We start from the raw sequence: 14,542 nt of genomic DNA, 5'->3' as shown, positions 1-14,542 counted from the left end.
AGTCCAGAACTCATATTTTTAGTTTTGGGGGTCTTTTGCCCAACTAGCCCCTAGAAGGAAAGTCCTAAAATGAAATCTGTAAACATTACTGAGTTTCATAGACGTCCAAGAGGGGGGGGGTAAAGTGGGAATTACCCCCACCCCAAAACAAATTTGGGGGTGCCCCCACCCCAAAAAAAAAAGCTTTGACGCCCCTGCTGAGTTTGGTTATGTTAAAAAAGTTTCCTTAAAAAAATCAGTTTGATATCTTTAAATATCAGCTCAGAACTCATATTTTTGTGTTTTGGGGGGTCTTTTGCTCCACAAGCCCCTCAAAGGAAAGTCCCAAAATGAAATGTGTTATCATTACTGAATTGAGTTTTATTTTAAAAATTTTCTTTAAAAATTTGGGGGTAAATTTTGGGAAGGTAAACAAAATTTGCCCCGGCCAACAGGTTTCAGGGGGGGGTAATTACCCCTCCCCCCCCCACAAGCAAATTTTACCCTCCCAATAAAAAGCTTGGACGCCCCTGCTGAGTTTGGTTATGTTAAAAAAGTCCAGAACTCATATTTTTTAGTTTTTGGGGGTCTTTTGCCAAACAAGCCTCTAGAAGGAAAGTCCCAAAATGAAATCTGTAAATGTTGCTGAGTTTGGTTATGTGAAAAAAGTTTTCTCAAAAAAAATTAGGTTGATATCATTAAAAATAAGTCCAGAACTCACATTTTTAGTTTTTGGGGGTCTTTTGCCAAACAAGCCCCTAGAAGGAAAGTCCCAAAATGAAATCTGTAAATGTTACTGAGTTCAATTATGGTAACAAAAGATTTTTTAAAAAATCAGGTTGATATCTTTAAAAATAAGCTCAGAACTCATATTATTAGTGTTTTGGTGGGTCTTTTGCTCCACAAGCCCCTAGAAGGAAAGTCCCAAAATTGAATGTGTAATGGTTACTTAGTTCAGTTTTATTTAAAAAGTTTTCTTTCTGTGTGTTGATATCTCTTTTACTTCTTGAGATAACTACTGTTTACCGAAGAGGGGCAAGTAGGGGCACAGAAGTTTAACTGCCAGTTTTTGCCGGTTTTGGTGCTGGAGGCGCCGATTTTTTTTTAACTGAGCATAATATCTTAATTAGTTGTAACTATAAGCAATGAAAAAAGTGACAAAAAAAGATATTTTTTAGGCCTTTTCAAAGGGCAGTTTTGAAATCCCGTTATTTCATAAAAAAAAAAAAATGCCTAGAGAATGGCTTGGAAGATGAATTTAAGTGTTCTGCATATTTCAATTTAAACACATAAGGCCAAAGATATAATATCCCAAAAATCTTTTGTCAAAGTCTACTCTACACCTAGCGCTGGCGATTTCTATTTTCACAGGTATAAAAGGCATGATTTTAGAAAACTGACTGGCGCTAGGTGTAGAGTAGACTTTGGCAAAAGATTTTTGGGATAATATATCTTTGCCCTTATGTGTTTAAATTGAAATATGCAGAAGAGCTTAAAACCTGCACATTGCTGTGATATTGTTAAAACCGCCGTGCTACCGTTATCTGTTGATATTTTACATGCCTGGCGCTAGGTCGCCAGTAGAGATAGAGAGCTGAAATTTTGTACATGTATTTCTAGGCTCCTAAAGTAACTTTTTAGGTTAGCAGAAGACTAAAATTCGAAAAAGAGTATTTTCATGAAAAGATCTAATAAGCATAGTATTGACACATATTCACATAATCTTATGCTTGGTTTGTTAGTTTTTTAACTTAGATTGGCCCTTTCAAAGGCTGAAAATAATAAGTGAAAGAACGTGTCTTAACTTTTGTGATTTTTTTAAATAGCTAGTAAGTAGTAGATATAAAATAATCCTTAGAATTTAGATAGGCAATAATTTTTTTTGAAGACCTCTTATTTTTGAAGTAATTTAAGTTTTAAAAAAAATTAAGTTGGTTTTAAGGTACTAAAACGCAACAAAAAAAGAAGAAAATTGCCATTATGAACAAAAATAGTAAGATCTTTAATTTGACACCTAACTTTTTGAATTCTGATGAGTAATTAATGAAAAATCTATTTGGTTAAGAAAAAATCACAAAAGTTAGGATATGTTCTTTGGTATAATTTTCAAGAAATTTATGGGTGTAAAGAAATTAATAAAACATCACTTTTTTCGTAATATAATTTTCATCAGCAAAGATACTCTAAATAAGTGTCCGTTTCTGTCTGCCTGTCCTTCTGCAAATTTGTCTGTAATGCTTGGGAAATAAAATTTGAAGAATTATTTTAATTGTATATCGAATGGATTCAACTAATCATAAGAGATAATATCTAACAACATATAGGTTATCTATTGAATAAAATATCATTATTGTCCCTCAAATCCCATTAAAGCATTTGATACAAACATACAGACAGTTCAAATTGACACGAACCCTTATAGAGTATCCACGACACCAATAATATATTTTTTATTTTATTTAATAATCTCTTTATCCTATGATATACAGTGTTCCAATTAACATGCTCGCACAGCAGAGCTAAGGATTTAGTTAAGAAATACTTCTAAGAGTCACTGCTTAATTCATGGTTTCTTTTAAGATAACTCCAAAGCTGTGGTTTGGAGGTTTACAGGCAGCAAGATAATATAATTAGACGGGTGGGTAGATACGGACTTATAACCATAATATTACGCCTAAATAAATTTAGATAATGATTTAATAAAAATAGGTTTAGTGTTTTGAAGGCGATTTCCCTTAAAGTACATGGTTAAGCACAGACCCCCCTCACTTTCTTTAAGGGGTAAGAATTGGAAAAATACCCCCTTAAATCCTTATTGTCAATGTATCAGGGCGGGGGTTTCTGTCCTCGCTAGGTAACTTCAGAAAAGCAACGATTTCGAACTATTAAACAAGAACAAGTACCTACATAAGTTGCAACGAATTAAAGAATAAATGATACTAAACAGATAATTTTGTTTAACATTTTATAGGTCCTATTTTGATTTTTTCTATTTGATGCAATTTTATGGTAATCGTGACTATAGCGTAATATGGGCTCTCGACTATCCACCCATCTAAGAGCTCTTACAAAGTCGCTAGTAATTTATCCTTGATTGTTAGTAATGAAATAATTGTAACATATATGATTGGCAGCTTCAAGCTAAGGCCATCACATAACTCTACCCAGCCAACTCCCCCCCCCCCCCCTCCCTTAAAAATAAAGTGCTGCGGTAGTTTCGTGTATTTTTGTTTTACTTTAGGAAAGGTTAGGTTAGATTATTTAGGGTAAAGAGTTGTCCCAACGGGTTAGACCAATGCAGGTTTTGGCGCTGATGTTAGGAATAAAGAAAAAAACCTCCCTTATTATTTTCAATTTCAAGTAAACCTTCTTTATACTCTATAAATAATAAAATTGAAAATTTATTTTCATTATTATATTTTATGTAATTAAAGTTTGGTTAGGTTTCATCGATCCAACGCCTGTGGGTTTAGATCGTTACCCTATTGTGCTATAACGTAATTTTTATACTAAATCTTTTTAACCTAACCTAAACAACGTAGAGCATTGGGTAGTATGAGAAAAATTAGCTATATCCCAAAAAGCACCACTTTACTTCGGTCACACACGCACACACAAACCCACACACACGCACACACAAACCCACACACATGCACACAAACACACACACACACGCACAAACACTCAGCTGGTTTTTGGTTTTTCGACTTTAGTTTAGTGGCAAGTAACGTGCTCAACGCACGGATAGTGCCCAAACTTACGCGCATTTTTTTTACGCACATTAACTCTACAGGAGTAGATTTTCCATGTGATTCAAGTTATTTTTTAAAATATAAAAATATTGAAAAAATAAGTGATTTCTAAAAGTGGAAAATAGTACTCATAGTTATTTTGTGTGTGATTATATTGAAAGCAAGAAAATTCAACTATATAAAGGTAAAAAAAAAGATTGTTTATGTCTCAAAATTCCTTAATCTTCTTTCGACGCGATTAGAATCGCGTATTTTGTAGCCCCAAGCAGTAAATGTTGAAAAATGCTTTAAAAATGTAAATTTAATGTAAAGTAAAGGCAGGTCCTATAAACAATATACAGGCTGGTCAATTAGAATTTTTCATTTATAAAAAAAATGCAGTTTATTGGTTTAATATATTTAAACTCTGCTTTTACAAAGCTTAAATTTTGCTTTGAATTTAAAGTGTAAAATTACTTCAAAATTTCAAATGTCCGATTATCTGTCGAAATCGTTTTGTGGTACATACGAGTTTCTAGGCAGCCATTACTGGGAGATGTCTGTTTTTCCTGGTGATGATTCCCATGAACATTACTTATTAATCTTCTCATAACTTACTTTGTCTAACCTTCGTCTATTATATAATATCATGAAGATGAAATAATTATATTTTCTTAATTGCTATTTAAGTTAGATGTACGTATTTTATATTAGCAATATACATAGAAGAACATACAAGAAATTTTGGTGTAAAGCCATGAATTTATTGAAATGCACTTGAAACAAAATTTGTCTTCAGCATATTTAATATCTCCAAATTAAGTCATTTTTGCATTTCTAGAAGCACAACTTTTCTATAACTTTTAACCATAAGTCCACATATTGCACCGTCAAAATATTTTCTGTGAATTTGATAAAATGTCATAAACAGGGATTTATTGACACTGTTTACCAAATTTTTTTTTTAAATCTTTACCTTTTTGAACCACCTGTGTTTTCAAACGCTCAACACTTAGAAATCAACTGCATAATACACAAAAATGTATAATAACATGGATATTGCACCATATTTTCGTCTATTCTAATAAAATGTTCCTTCAAGCTGGCTTATATAACTAAACCCTCAATCCACCCCCTTACACCATCCCCTCCTTTCCTGTTGGAGGACAGTATTGACCAATAAATGAGGGCTAAAGTAGTAACCGAAATGGGTGACAAAATTTCTCCTGTCATAATATCCATGTATATTATATAAAATTCAATATATTTGCAAATTGCAAAGTGTACATGTAAATAAATTAAAAGATTAAAGTTAGAATTCTTAAAATTTAACCTTTACTCAACCTGATACCTTCAGTTGTGACTATATAAAAAAATGCAATAGAATAATATATCAATAAGCGACCAAAACTTGTTTTTAACGCCATTATTGATGCAAAATAATTCATCAATATATATTAGTAAATTTTTTGTGGTAATTTATTTAGAATTGATTCTCGTTAAAGAAAACACCCATGTTATGAATCACTAATAGGATTCTTTCAAACACGTTTGGTAGGTAGATAACACTTGTAAATTGTGTTCATTTGTAGAGCTACTCTATATATAACTATATTGTACTTTTTTTTAGCTGTAGTTTTTTATTTTTATTTTCTAGTTGAACAACAGCAAACAACATTGTAGTTTAATGGTTCTAAATAAATATTCTCTAAAATGATTAAAACCTTCCCAGGACCTATGAGAAGCTCCTCTGTAAAGGAGAACCCGATCGGTTCAGCGGTTAGCGAGATCCTTCGGTACAAACATGCACACAAACACACAGACAAACAGACATCATGTTACTTTATTATAAGAATATACTTTTTGCAGCTTTATTTTTTTTTATTTTCTAGTTGAACAACAGCTAACAACATTGTAGTTTAATGGTTCTAAATAATATTCTCCAAAATGATTAAAACCTTCCCAGGACCTATAAGAAGCTAATCTGTAAAGGAGAACCCGATCGGTTCAGCGGTTAGCGAGATCCTTCAGTACAAACATACACACAAACAAACAGACATCCTGTTACTTTATTATAAGAATATACTTTTTTCCGCTGTAGTTTTTATTTTTTATTTTCTTGTTGAACAACAGCTAACAACATTGTAGTTTAATGGTTCTAATTAAATATTCTCCAAAATCAATAATTTGCTAGTATGAAATATCCATCAAAGCAAACCTCAACAAATCAGACAAACAAAAAACAAGATTGTACCTTGTTGTTTTAGGATAGATAGTTATTATCTTGTGTTTAGTGGAAAGTTAAGCTTATTTCCCAATATAACAAGCTTTATATTTATTAATTCTCTAGTGGCACTTGAGCATGAGGGAGAGGAGTTGTTTTTAAAATTTAAAAAAGAAAAGTAAAAAATCTTAATTTTTGTGAGGGGGTTTTGTATAATATGAGCAATTTCTCATGGAAGGATAAAGGAACCCTTCCCCAACATAATTATTAAACTTCCCTGAACCTTTAGGCAGCCTCACTGTAAAGGAGAACCATGATAGTTTTGCAGTAGGCGAGATTCTTTGCTATACAGACAATCATACATCTTGTTAATTACTGTATAATTTACTTTATTCTCACCATGGCTTAAAAGTTAATGTTAATATTCTGAACCTTTATCCATAGAAGTCAATAAGATTATAATTCTCGATAAAAATTAAATATTTGATTCTTTCCAAAAGATTTTTTATTGAACAGTATTAAAGGTGATTCTTAAAGTTCTTAAGTTATGTTAATTTAACAACACGTTTTTAAGCAAGCACAAACTCATATTATACAGTAATTGTAGTATAACACATAATCAAAGACACTGGCCTTTATTGAGTATGTCAAAAGCTACTCAATCTGAGCTAATTGCCGCTAGGAGTTCGTGATCTTGGCATCATTCAATAATTTTATTAGTAGCGTTCCTATCTGATAGCTATGGTCTGTCTGTCTGTGACATATAATAAACACATTATTTATTAATTTTCTGCTGTTTAAAGTTTTTTTTATACTATTTGCTGGGGTGCGATGGAGTTGTAGGATATACTCAGTTGGATATACTTCTTCACAACTGCATTGATGTGGAAGGGGGGGGGGGGGGTTGATTGACTGGAGTACAACCTGGGCTCTTAAAAATTTTTTTGCCTACTTCTTATTTTCCCGTTTCTAATTGCGCTGAACAAGAAAACATGTCCTTGTTAAGCTTTTGTTCATTATCAAATATTAACCTAACAATATTTAACACTAAAGGATTCTAAGGGCATTTGAAGGAAAGGGGGAGGGGGGAGAGTCAAACCTCCACTTTACACTTTAGTTGTAGAGGGAAAAATAAAGAAATATTTGTGAGGGATTTATTTTCGAATAGATATAAACCTTATGTAGACCTATGAGAACCCTCAATGTAAAGGAGAACCATGCCGGTACTGTGGTTAGCGAGATCCTTTCTATTTCTTTTACTTTTGCATTGTAGGATTGTTATGACCTTTAAAATAATTTTCAGTAGCCAGTCAAATAGTATATCAAATACTCTAGGGGAGGGTGTGAGTTTAGAAATGGATGATTGCTTGAATTTAAAAAAAATTATTCTACAGCTGCAATGCAAAAATTATGCATTATCTTAATTTATGGTATAATAGTTTTATTTGAAGAGACAGCTTTATTGACGATAATGAGACAGAAATGCTTGGATAGAAGGTTAGGCGTCTGCACTGCAATCATTAATTATAAGTAACTGAATATATGTAGTGTGTTCATTAAAGTCTTCAAAAGGGTAGGTTAATTTATGATTTTATAGTATATAATATTATTGGATTTGTATTCCCCTTATTTCTGAAACTTTGATTCCTGCGTAAACGCAGTACAATTTTTATGGTATAGCATCTCTATGATCATATCCTAGAAATGCAAGTATGTCCTTAAGCAATATCATGAGAGGCCGAAGGTCCAGTAAACAAAACTTGTATCAATTTTATAATTTTTATTTTGTTATTCGTAGAAAATTGTCTATGATACGATATGATTTTCAGTGTGACTCAAATCTGGTTCTAATCCAGCGGTTATTAATCGGTTTTAAAAACTTAATGAAAAGAATTTTATTGGATAGATTTTTGAGAAAAAAAATTGTATATCCCTTAGTTTGTAAGCTAGATAATAGATATAAAGGTGTTATGCAAAGTATCAAAACTTCAAATTTATTCCTCAATTAACATTTAACAGAAGGCGGGACTATAATATTTAATGCTACATTTAACAGAATATCCCATTTAAATTAATGATCAATAAAATGGGTAGAATGTTTGTCTGTCTATTTGTGTTTTTTTTCTAACTGTTTTTCTGTCTACCTATACGATTTTCAAACTATCTCTCTTTCTATCTATCTGTTTGGTTGTCTATCTATCTGTATATCTAAGTATCAATCTGTCTATCTATCTATTTTTATCTATCTATTTATCTTTTTCTATCTGACTGCCTTTTTGTGTGTCTGTTTGTGTATCTATTTATGGTTTTTGTCAATCTACCTATCTGTCGTTCTTTTTATCTGAATATATTATCTAAACATTTTACTATACCATTGGACCGAATGGATTACAATCCTTTTCGGGAAATTTTTTTCTTTTTTTCTGGAAATACAGACCATAAGAATTGTACATTAGCTTTGCTACTTAATTATGAGTATAGTATTTGTTAAATTTAGTCGAAAATCTCATATTATTTCAAAACCATTAAACAACCGAAAATACGCTTATAATGTATTGTATTAAGTATATTTTAAGTATCTTAAAATTCCATCTTTTCTAAGATTGCTTAACGCGGGAAATGACAAATTTTCGGAACAAAAATTTTGATTTTGTTTGATATTTCGGGTATAGTCAGAATTCGTGGCAACACCTCCTAAGGGGCATTTATTCGTATATTCAAAGTAGTTTTTTGCGGGTCCAATTGCCAAACCCTGCGGGGCAATCACATAACTTCATATAACCTAACCTAACCTAAAATAACCTTTCAGAAGCCACTGTGAAAATACGACAAAACGCCCCTTAAGAGGCGTTGTCACGAAAGGGACTATACCCGATATTTATATTGATTGATTGAATGGGCGTGCAATGGGTTTTGTCAGGGAGTTATAACACCTTAAGGGGGTATTAAAGGGGAAGTTATTCATTCCTAATTACAATTTTGACACCCCCCCCCCCCTTTTCGCACGCCATTAGTTGTAGCTTTTTATAAAATTTGTCCACTATTCTTAGTGTTAACATAAAGGGAGGGGATAATGTAAGATAGATTAATCTTCCATTTATTAGTATTTCAACATAACAATAATTTAGGGGGAGAACTCAGGGGACTAATTTTATGTCCATTGTCCTCACCCTGTACCCCTGATCATGGGCTGTTGACCATTCAGTTTAAAGGTGGATGATTAGTATTAGTAAACTGTATTGTGAGAGCCCAACCTTCCTATGACAGGGAAAGATATTCTGAATAAAAAATAGTTATATATAGCAACACAAGATTTCCGTCAACCCCCCCCCCCCCTTATTTTAAATTTATAAAAAGAATAAGTTGGAAGAAGTAGACATCAAGTTTAGTTATGATAAGCATGGAGATTTATTCTAAGACAAAGAGCAAGCTTTTTAATCAACTACTTCATTGAATAATCTTCTTCTAGAAGTTCTTGCATACGGCATTAAAAAATTCTACTTTTTCTCTTGAAAGGCTGAAATTGTATTGAATTTTTGATGGTTCTTATATCACATGAAAATATGAAACAGAGATTTATATTTTAATCTAAAAAATCAAAATCTTAAATAAATTACATGAACAAGTAAAAAAATCGCTTTTGAAATATTTTCCCTGTCCTTCCATTTTATGCATAAACAATATAAATATTTACATACTACCATGGACATAGGGATAGAACAATGAAGAAAACTTGTATCCCCACTCCATAATCTTCAATGTTAAATTTTATTTTTGGTAGCTGATTAATACACCTACTTTATTACTAGAAAAGTTTATTTAGTTATTACTATTTTTATATACCTAGTTCCACTAACGTTAAATAAATTCTCTTAAAATTAGCTGATTTTTATACAGATTTCTTGATTCAATAGTACGTTACAATCATTAAAAATTCAAACACTCTTTTGTGAGTTTCAGAAAAACAAACTTTTTTTAAAAACTGTAATTAAAATACCAAAACTGTCCTTGGAAAAACGGCTCTACGTCAAGGTTTTTTTTGTGTCCTATCCCTCTATCCCTGAAGAATGAGACATTAATGATTCTCCTTACCACCGACACTCCTAGTTATCTTTCTTCTCTTGAGAATGTGGTGTTCACAAAAATCTACCAAAAATTATTAAAAATCCGCCAATTACAAATGAAAATTCCATTGGAAAAGTATTAGATACACCATATCAAAAAAATGTCAATAAAATATTAAAGTTATTTATCGCATCGTATTCTGGACAGCTTTTCACGGATATTAATATGAAAAATTATAACATTTAATTGTTAGTGGCCGAAAGTCATAGCTAACAAAACTGGTATGTTTTAAATTTTAATTTCGTGGAAAATTGTCTGTAATACGATGCTTTACATGAATCTTCATTATGGACGAGAACTGGTTCTAATCATGCGGATATTAATCGGTTTCGAAGCCATACTGGAAATCATATTCTAACCGTAAACACATTTCATTCTAGCTGTTATAGAGATCTTAATTAAACAGATCTTATACAACTAATCATACAACTACTATATAGTTCATATAAGGATAAAATTAAATGACCTTACATAGACTTCAAAATTAGCATGAATCAAATGTAATTTTTTGGAATGAACTTGCTATTTATACGGGTAAAAACTTTAACGGAATTGTGTGAATATCTTTTGGAATGCGCGCTTCGCTTCTTTAAAGATGTATGCCAATATACAGTTTTTTTGTTTGTTTTTTATTTTGTTTTACTGATTTCAAAGACCTTTTGATGTTTTATTAAACAAATAAGTTAATAAAGACAATAATGTTTATAAAGAAATGACAATTCTTGGCGCAAGAACTGCTAATTTAACTTTTTGTAGATATTGTCAATAAATATCTAAATATGACATAAAAGTAAAATAATAGGGCAATCCTGATTTGCCTAATTATTAACGTTCAGAGCTATCCGAACTTACGAACCGAACCTTGATATATATAAGATAGCTTTGCTTTAAAAAAAAATTAGATTATCATAGGAATAAATTATGTAATATTTGATATCGAAAGAATTTGTTAATTAAAAAGTCTAAATGATTTAAATATTATTTAATCTTTGACTTCAACTGATGATTTAATAAGATTTAAAAAAAAAAATAGAAGTTATACTTTAAAGTAAACAAGGATGATAACATTCCCATAAAAGGCAAACACACTTTTTTGGGAAAATATAATCACTAGAAAATTTTTAACAACCCTGATGATAATATTTAAAAAAAAAAAAAAAGGTTTATTTACCAAAATGTAAAAGAAGGGATTTAAAAAAATGAAATATCAAACCAATTTTTAGAAGCAGAATATTAGTGCTTTCTTGACTAAATTGCTATCAGAAAAGTAATCCTAGCCAAGACTTTTGCTTTAGTTGAATTGTTATATATATCCTCAAAGCTTTCAAGAAATCGCTATAAATTTGTAAGATTAATAAGGAAAAGTGAATCAATTTAGCAAAGAAAAATTGCTGAGCTTTTATCATTGCACAAATCTTAATGCTTTGTTTGTACTTTTCATTAGAAAAGCTCCTCTGCAATCATTGTAGTCTATGGACGACGTTGCATATGATTAAGCTTGCACGGTAAAAACATAAATTGCACTATAAAACTGGCGGCTGCGCTCATAACATCTAGGAGCAGTGCTTATAAGTGGTAAGGAAAAGCAAAACATAGCCTAACACCTAAATCTATAAATTGAATAGCACAAAACCATTCCGAGACCTATGTAAAGCTTTCTCATTAGATAACATTTATATATATATATTTTTAAAATCATTTTAGGTAAGTTAAGCATTCAAAGAGTTGGTTGTCCGTAAAAATCAGAGCCTTTGAACCTGCATTATCTATCCCTCATGATTATAAATGTTTAAAGAGGGCTTATTATTATAATATTGTTTGTTATGATTTAAATTTGAGGACCTATACAACAAATACTTGGAAAGATTAAGTACACCTATATAACCAAACATAAACATTACACATTTAGCATACATTCACATGCAGGATGTTAGGAATAGGTAAGTGAGTTTAAAAAGTAGTGTTTTGAATAGGGATCTAAAGGAACAAGAGTAAGGCAATGGACGGTTAATTGATATACAATATACATCCCCAATGATGATAAACAAAATTACACTTATTGTAAAAAAAAATATTGATTGGAATTTTTTGAGCCAACGAGTAAGAGAACTTGTTTTTTAATCTTTGGGTACTTGAATCATCATTATTAAGACAAAATTTAAAGGTGGGGGGGTCATTTTTCATCGGGACATTTTTTGGGGGGGACTGAGAAAGGGTGGTTTAACCTCCCGCAAAATAGTTACAAACCTTCCCAAGGTCTTAACTTCCAGGCATAGGCTAGGTAGCATTAGATTTTAAAAAATTGAAAAATTTTGTGGTCAGTCCATATTTGGACTCAAATATCAATATATCTAATGGGTTTAAATATTAAATTTTTCGTTCACAAAGGAAGTATTAATTAACACCTAAATTTATAATTTTGTTCAGAAGGGAAGGGTTCATATTTTCAATATTAATATTGGAATAAAAATATTCATTTTTGTGGTCAGTAAAGGCAATAAAATAATAAACAAATTTATGAATTTCTTGGGTTGGCCAGTTTTCGTTACGTGGGGGGAAGGGGGAAATTTTACAACCTCACAGATTTTTTATGACCTCTAGGTAAAACACCAAATTAATAAATATTTTGAATAATAATCACGAAATCTGAACATCAATATGTCAATACATAGTTGAATTACTTTTATCATTTTTACCTTTTTTAATCTAAAAATCTCACTGTTAGATGTATGTAATAATAGATCATTGGGTATATACATCAACTTATCTTCCATTGTCTTATCAAAGAAATCTTTAATACGATGCGATAATTATTTATACATCAATTTATCGTTCATTGTCTTATCTCTTGAATAAAAGTTTTAAAACAAGAATTACAACATCCATAAAAGCGAAGCGAAGTTTATATACAATTGAGTCCATACATACTAACATATTACTGACAACAACATCCATACATTTTTAGGGTCTTTATAAAGCTAAATCTCTGAGTACCCATTAGACTGATTGAGTTCTGCCTTTATAAAATAATAACACTGGTTTTCGCCTATTTTATTAGTGTTGGGGTTCTTTGATTTTAGAGTTGATTTGAAATGTTATAGTATAAATGAGTGTGCATTCACCTCTGTATATAATCACGTTCACTTGCTGTTTTATATTCGCAAAAAGACACAATAGCAAATTGATTCAAGACATGCTATTTTTTCAATTATAAGAAATTTGTAGTTTATACTAATTGGATTTATTATTACTTAGATCTTACGCAAGATTATCCTGTACTCTACTGAAGTGAAACTTGTAGCTGGCTAATATAACGATGCCCCTTTAACCTGTCCAATCCCCTTCTACTAGGTAAACGATGTCAATGATGTCCATTAAAGCAACCTAAATTAACGACTATTTTCCTCCTGCCATAATATGCACGTAAAAATGTAAATGAAATTTGGAAGGGAATGGTCACCAAGTACATGATAGTAGTTAAAGTTTATCCATATCGGACCTTTTATTTACCTTGTAGGATAGAGAGAAATCAGGGAGGAAGGGGACATTGGACTGTAAATTATAACAGTACCCAGTGCTTTAAATCACGTTCTTTTATTTTTTTTTAATTGAAGGTTAATTTTGTTTATCTTGATTGGAGAGTGTTCATCATTTTTTTAACCATTGTCTGATCCTTTAGGACCCATGGTTAGGATACAAAATAAAGAAAAAAATTGCTACATGTCTAAATTGCTATAGCTGTTCTCCGCCCACTTTATACAACTCCATCCCCCCTCCCCGATTTACTGACCACTTTGATTTTATTATTTTCTTTACTTTAACTGAAAACTAATTCAGGTATCTAAAGGGATAAGACAATGGGCGATAAATTTATGTACACCCTCAATGATGACACACAAAATTACCCCTTCTGTAGAACACAATTAGTGCTTGAAACGTTTGGACACACAATTTAATAAACCAACCATTCAAAATTCACTAATGTCCCCAAGATTCTAAGGCCAATGATTAAGAAAACGTTATTATAAAACTTTAGGGGCTAGAGTAATAAACAGCTCATTGTACCCTCTATCTATGAATCTAACCACTCCCTTTCCTGTGCTACACATATGAATTAGTAAGAGTATTAGTTATTTCGCCCCTAGTCACTATTTTACCAATAGTTTTATCTATTTATCATTAAACTAGTTCCCAAAGTCTTAAAATAATGTTTTCCTATTTGTTTGCTTAACAACCTTGGGGACTTTTATTCCACTTTGCTTAGTTGATTCATTTAATTGAGTGTCCAAACATTTGTACCACCAATTGTAATCTACAGAAGGGGTAATTTTGTGTATCATGATTGGGGATGTAAATCAATTTATCGGCCATTGTCTTATCCCTTTAGATTCTGGATTTTTATCCTCCAGTAGGGGAGGGGATGGGGCAAGAGAAGTGGAAAGGAGAAATTGTTATTTTATACAGCTGCATAATTCATTTTACT

General features: G+C 31.3%; 1 protein-coding gene across 1 annotated transcript in view; it reads left to right on the top strand.

Annotated features, from left to right (window-relative positions):
• The first annotated feature begins 3,698 nt into the window (after positions 1 to 3,698).
• LOC145324899 (uncharacterized) overlaps positions 3,699 to 14,542 on the top strand; it is a 149,322-nt gene continuing 138,478 nt past the window's right edge. Inside the window, exon 1 of the mRNA XM_080167641.1 lies at positions 3,699 to 3,915. The gene's annotated coding sequence lies outside the window, so the exon portion shown is untranslated. The remainder of the gene's footprint in view (positions 3,916 to 14,542) is intronic.

The sequence above is a fragment of the Acartia tonsa genome, chromosome 7 (genome assembly GCF_053477335.1).
Source record: "Acartia tonsa isolate MP-2025a chromosome 7, ASM5347733v1, whole genome shotgun sequence".
NCBI classification, from domain to species: Eukaryota; Metazoa; Arthropoda; class Copepoda; order Calanoida; family Acartiidae; genus Acartia; species Acartia tonsa.
The sequence above is the reverse complement of the archived record's forward strand: the minus strand, read 5'-3'. Positions and strand labels throughout refer to the sequence as shown.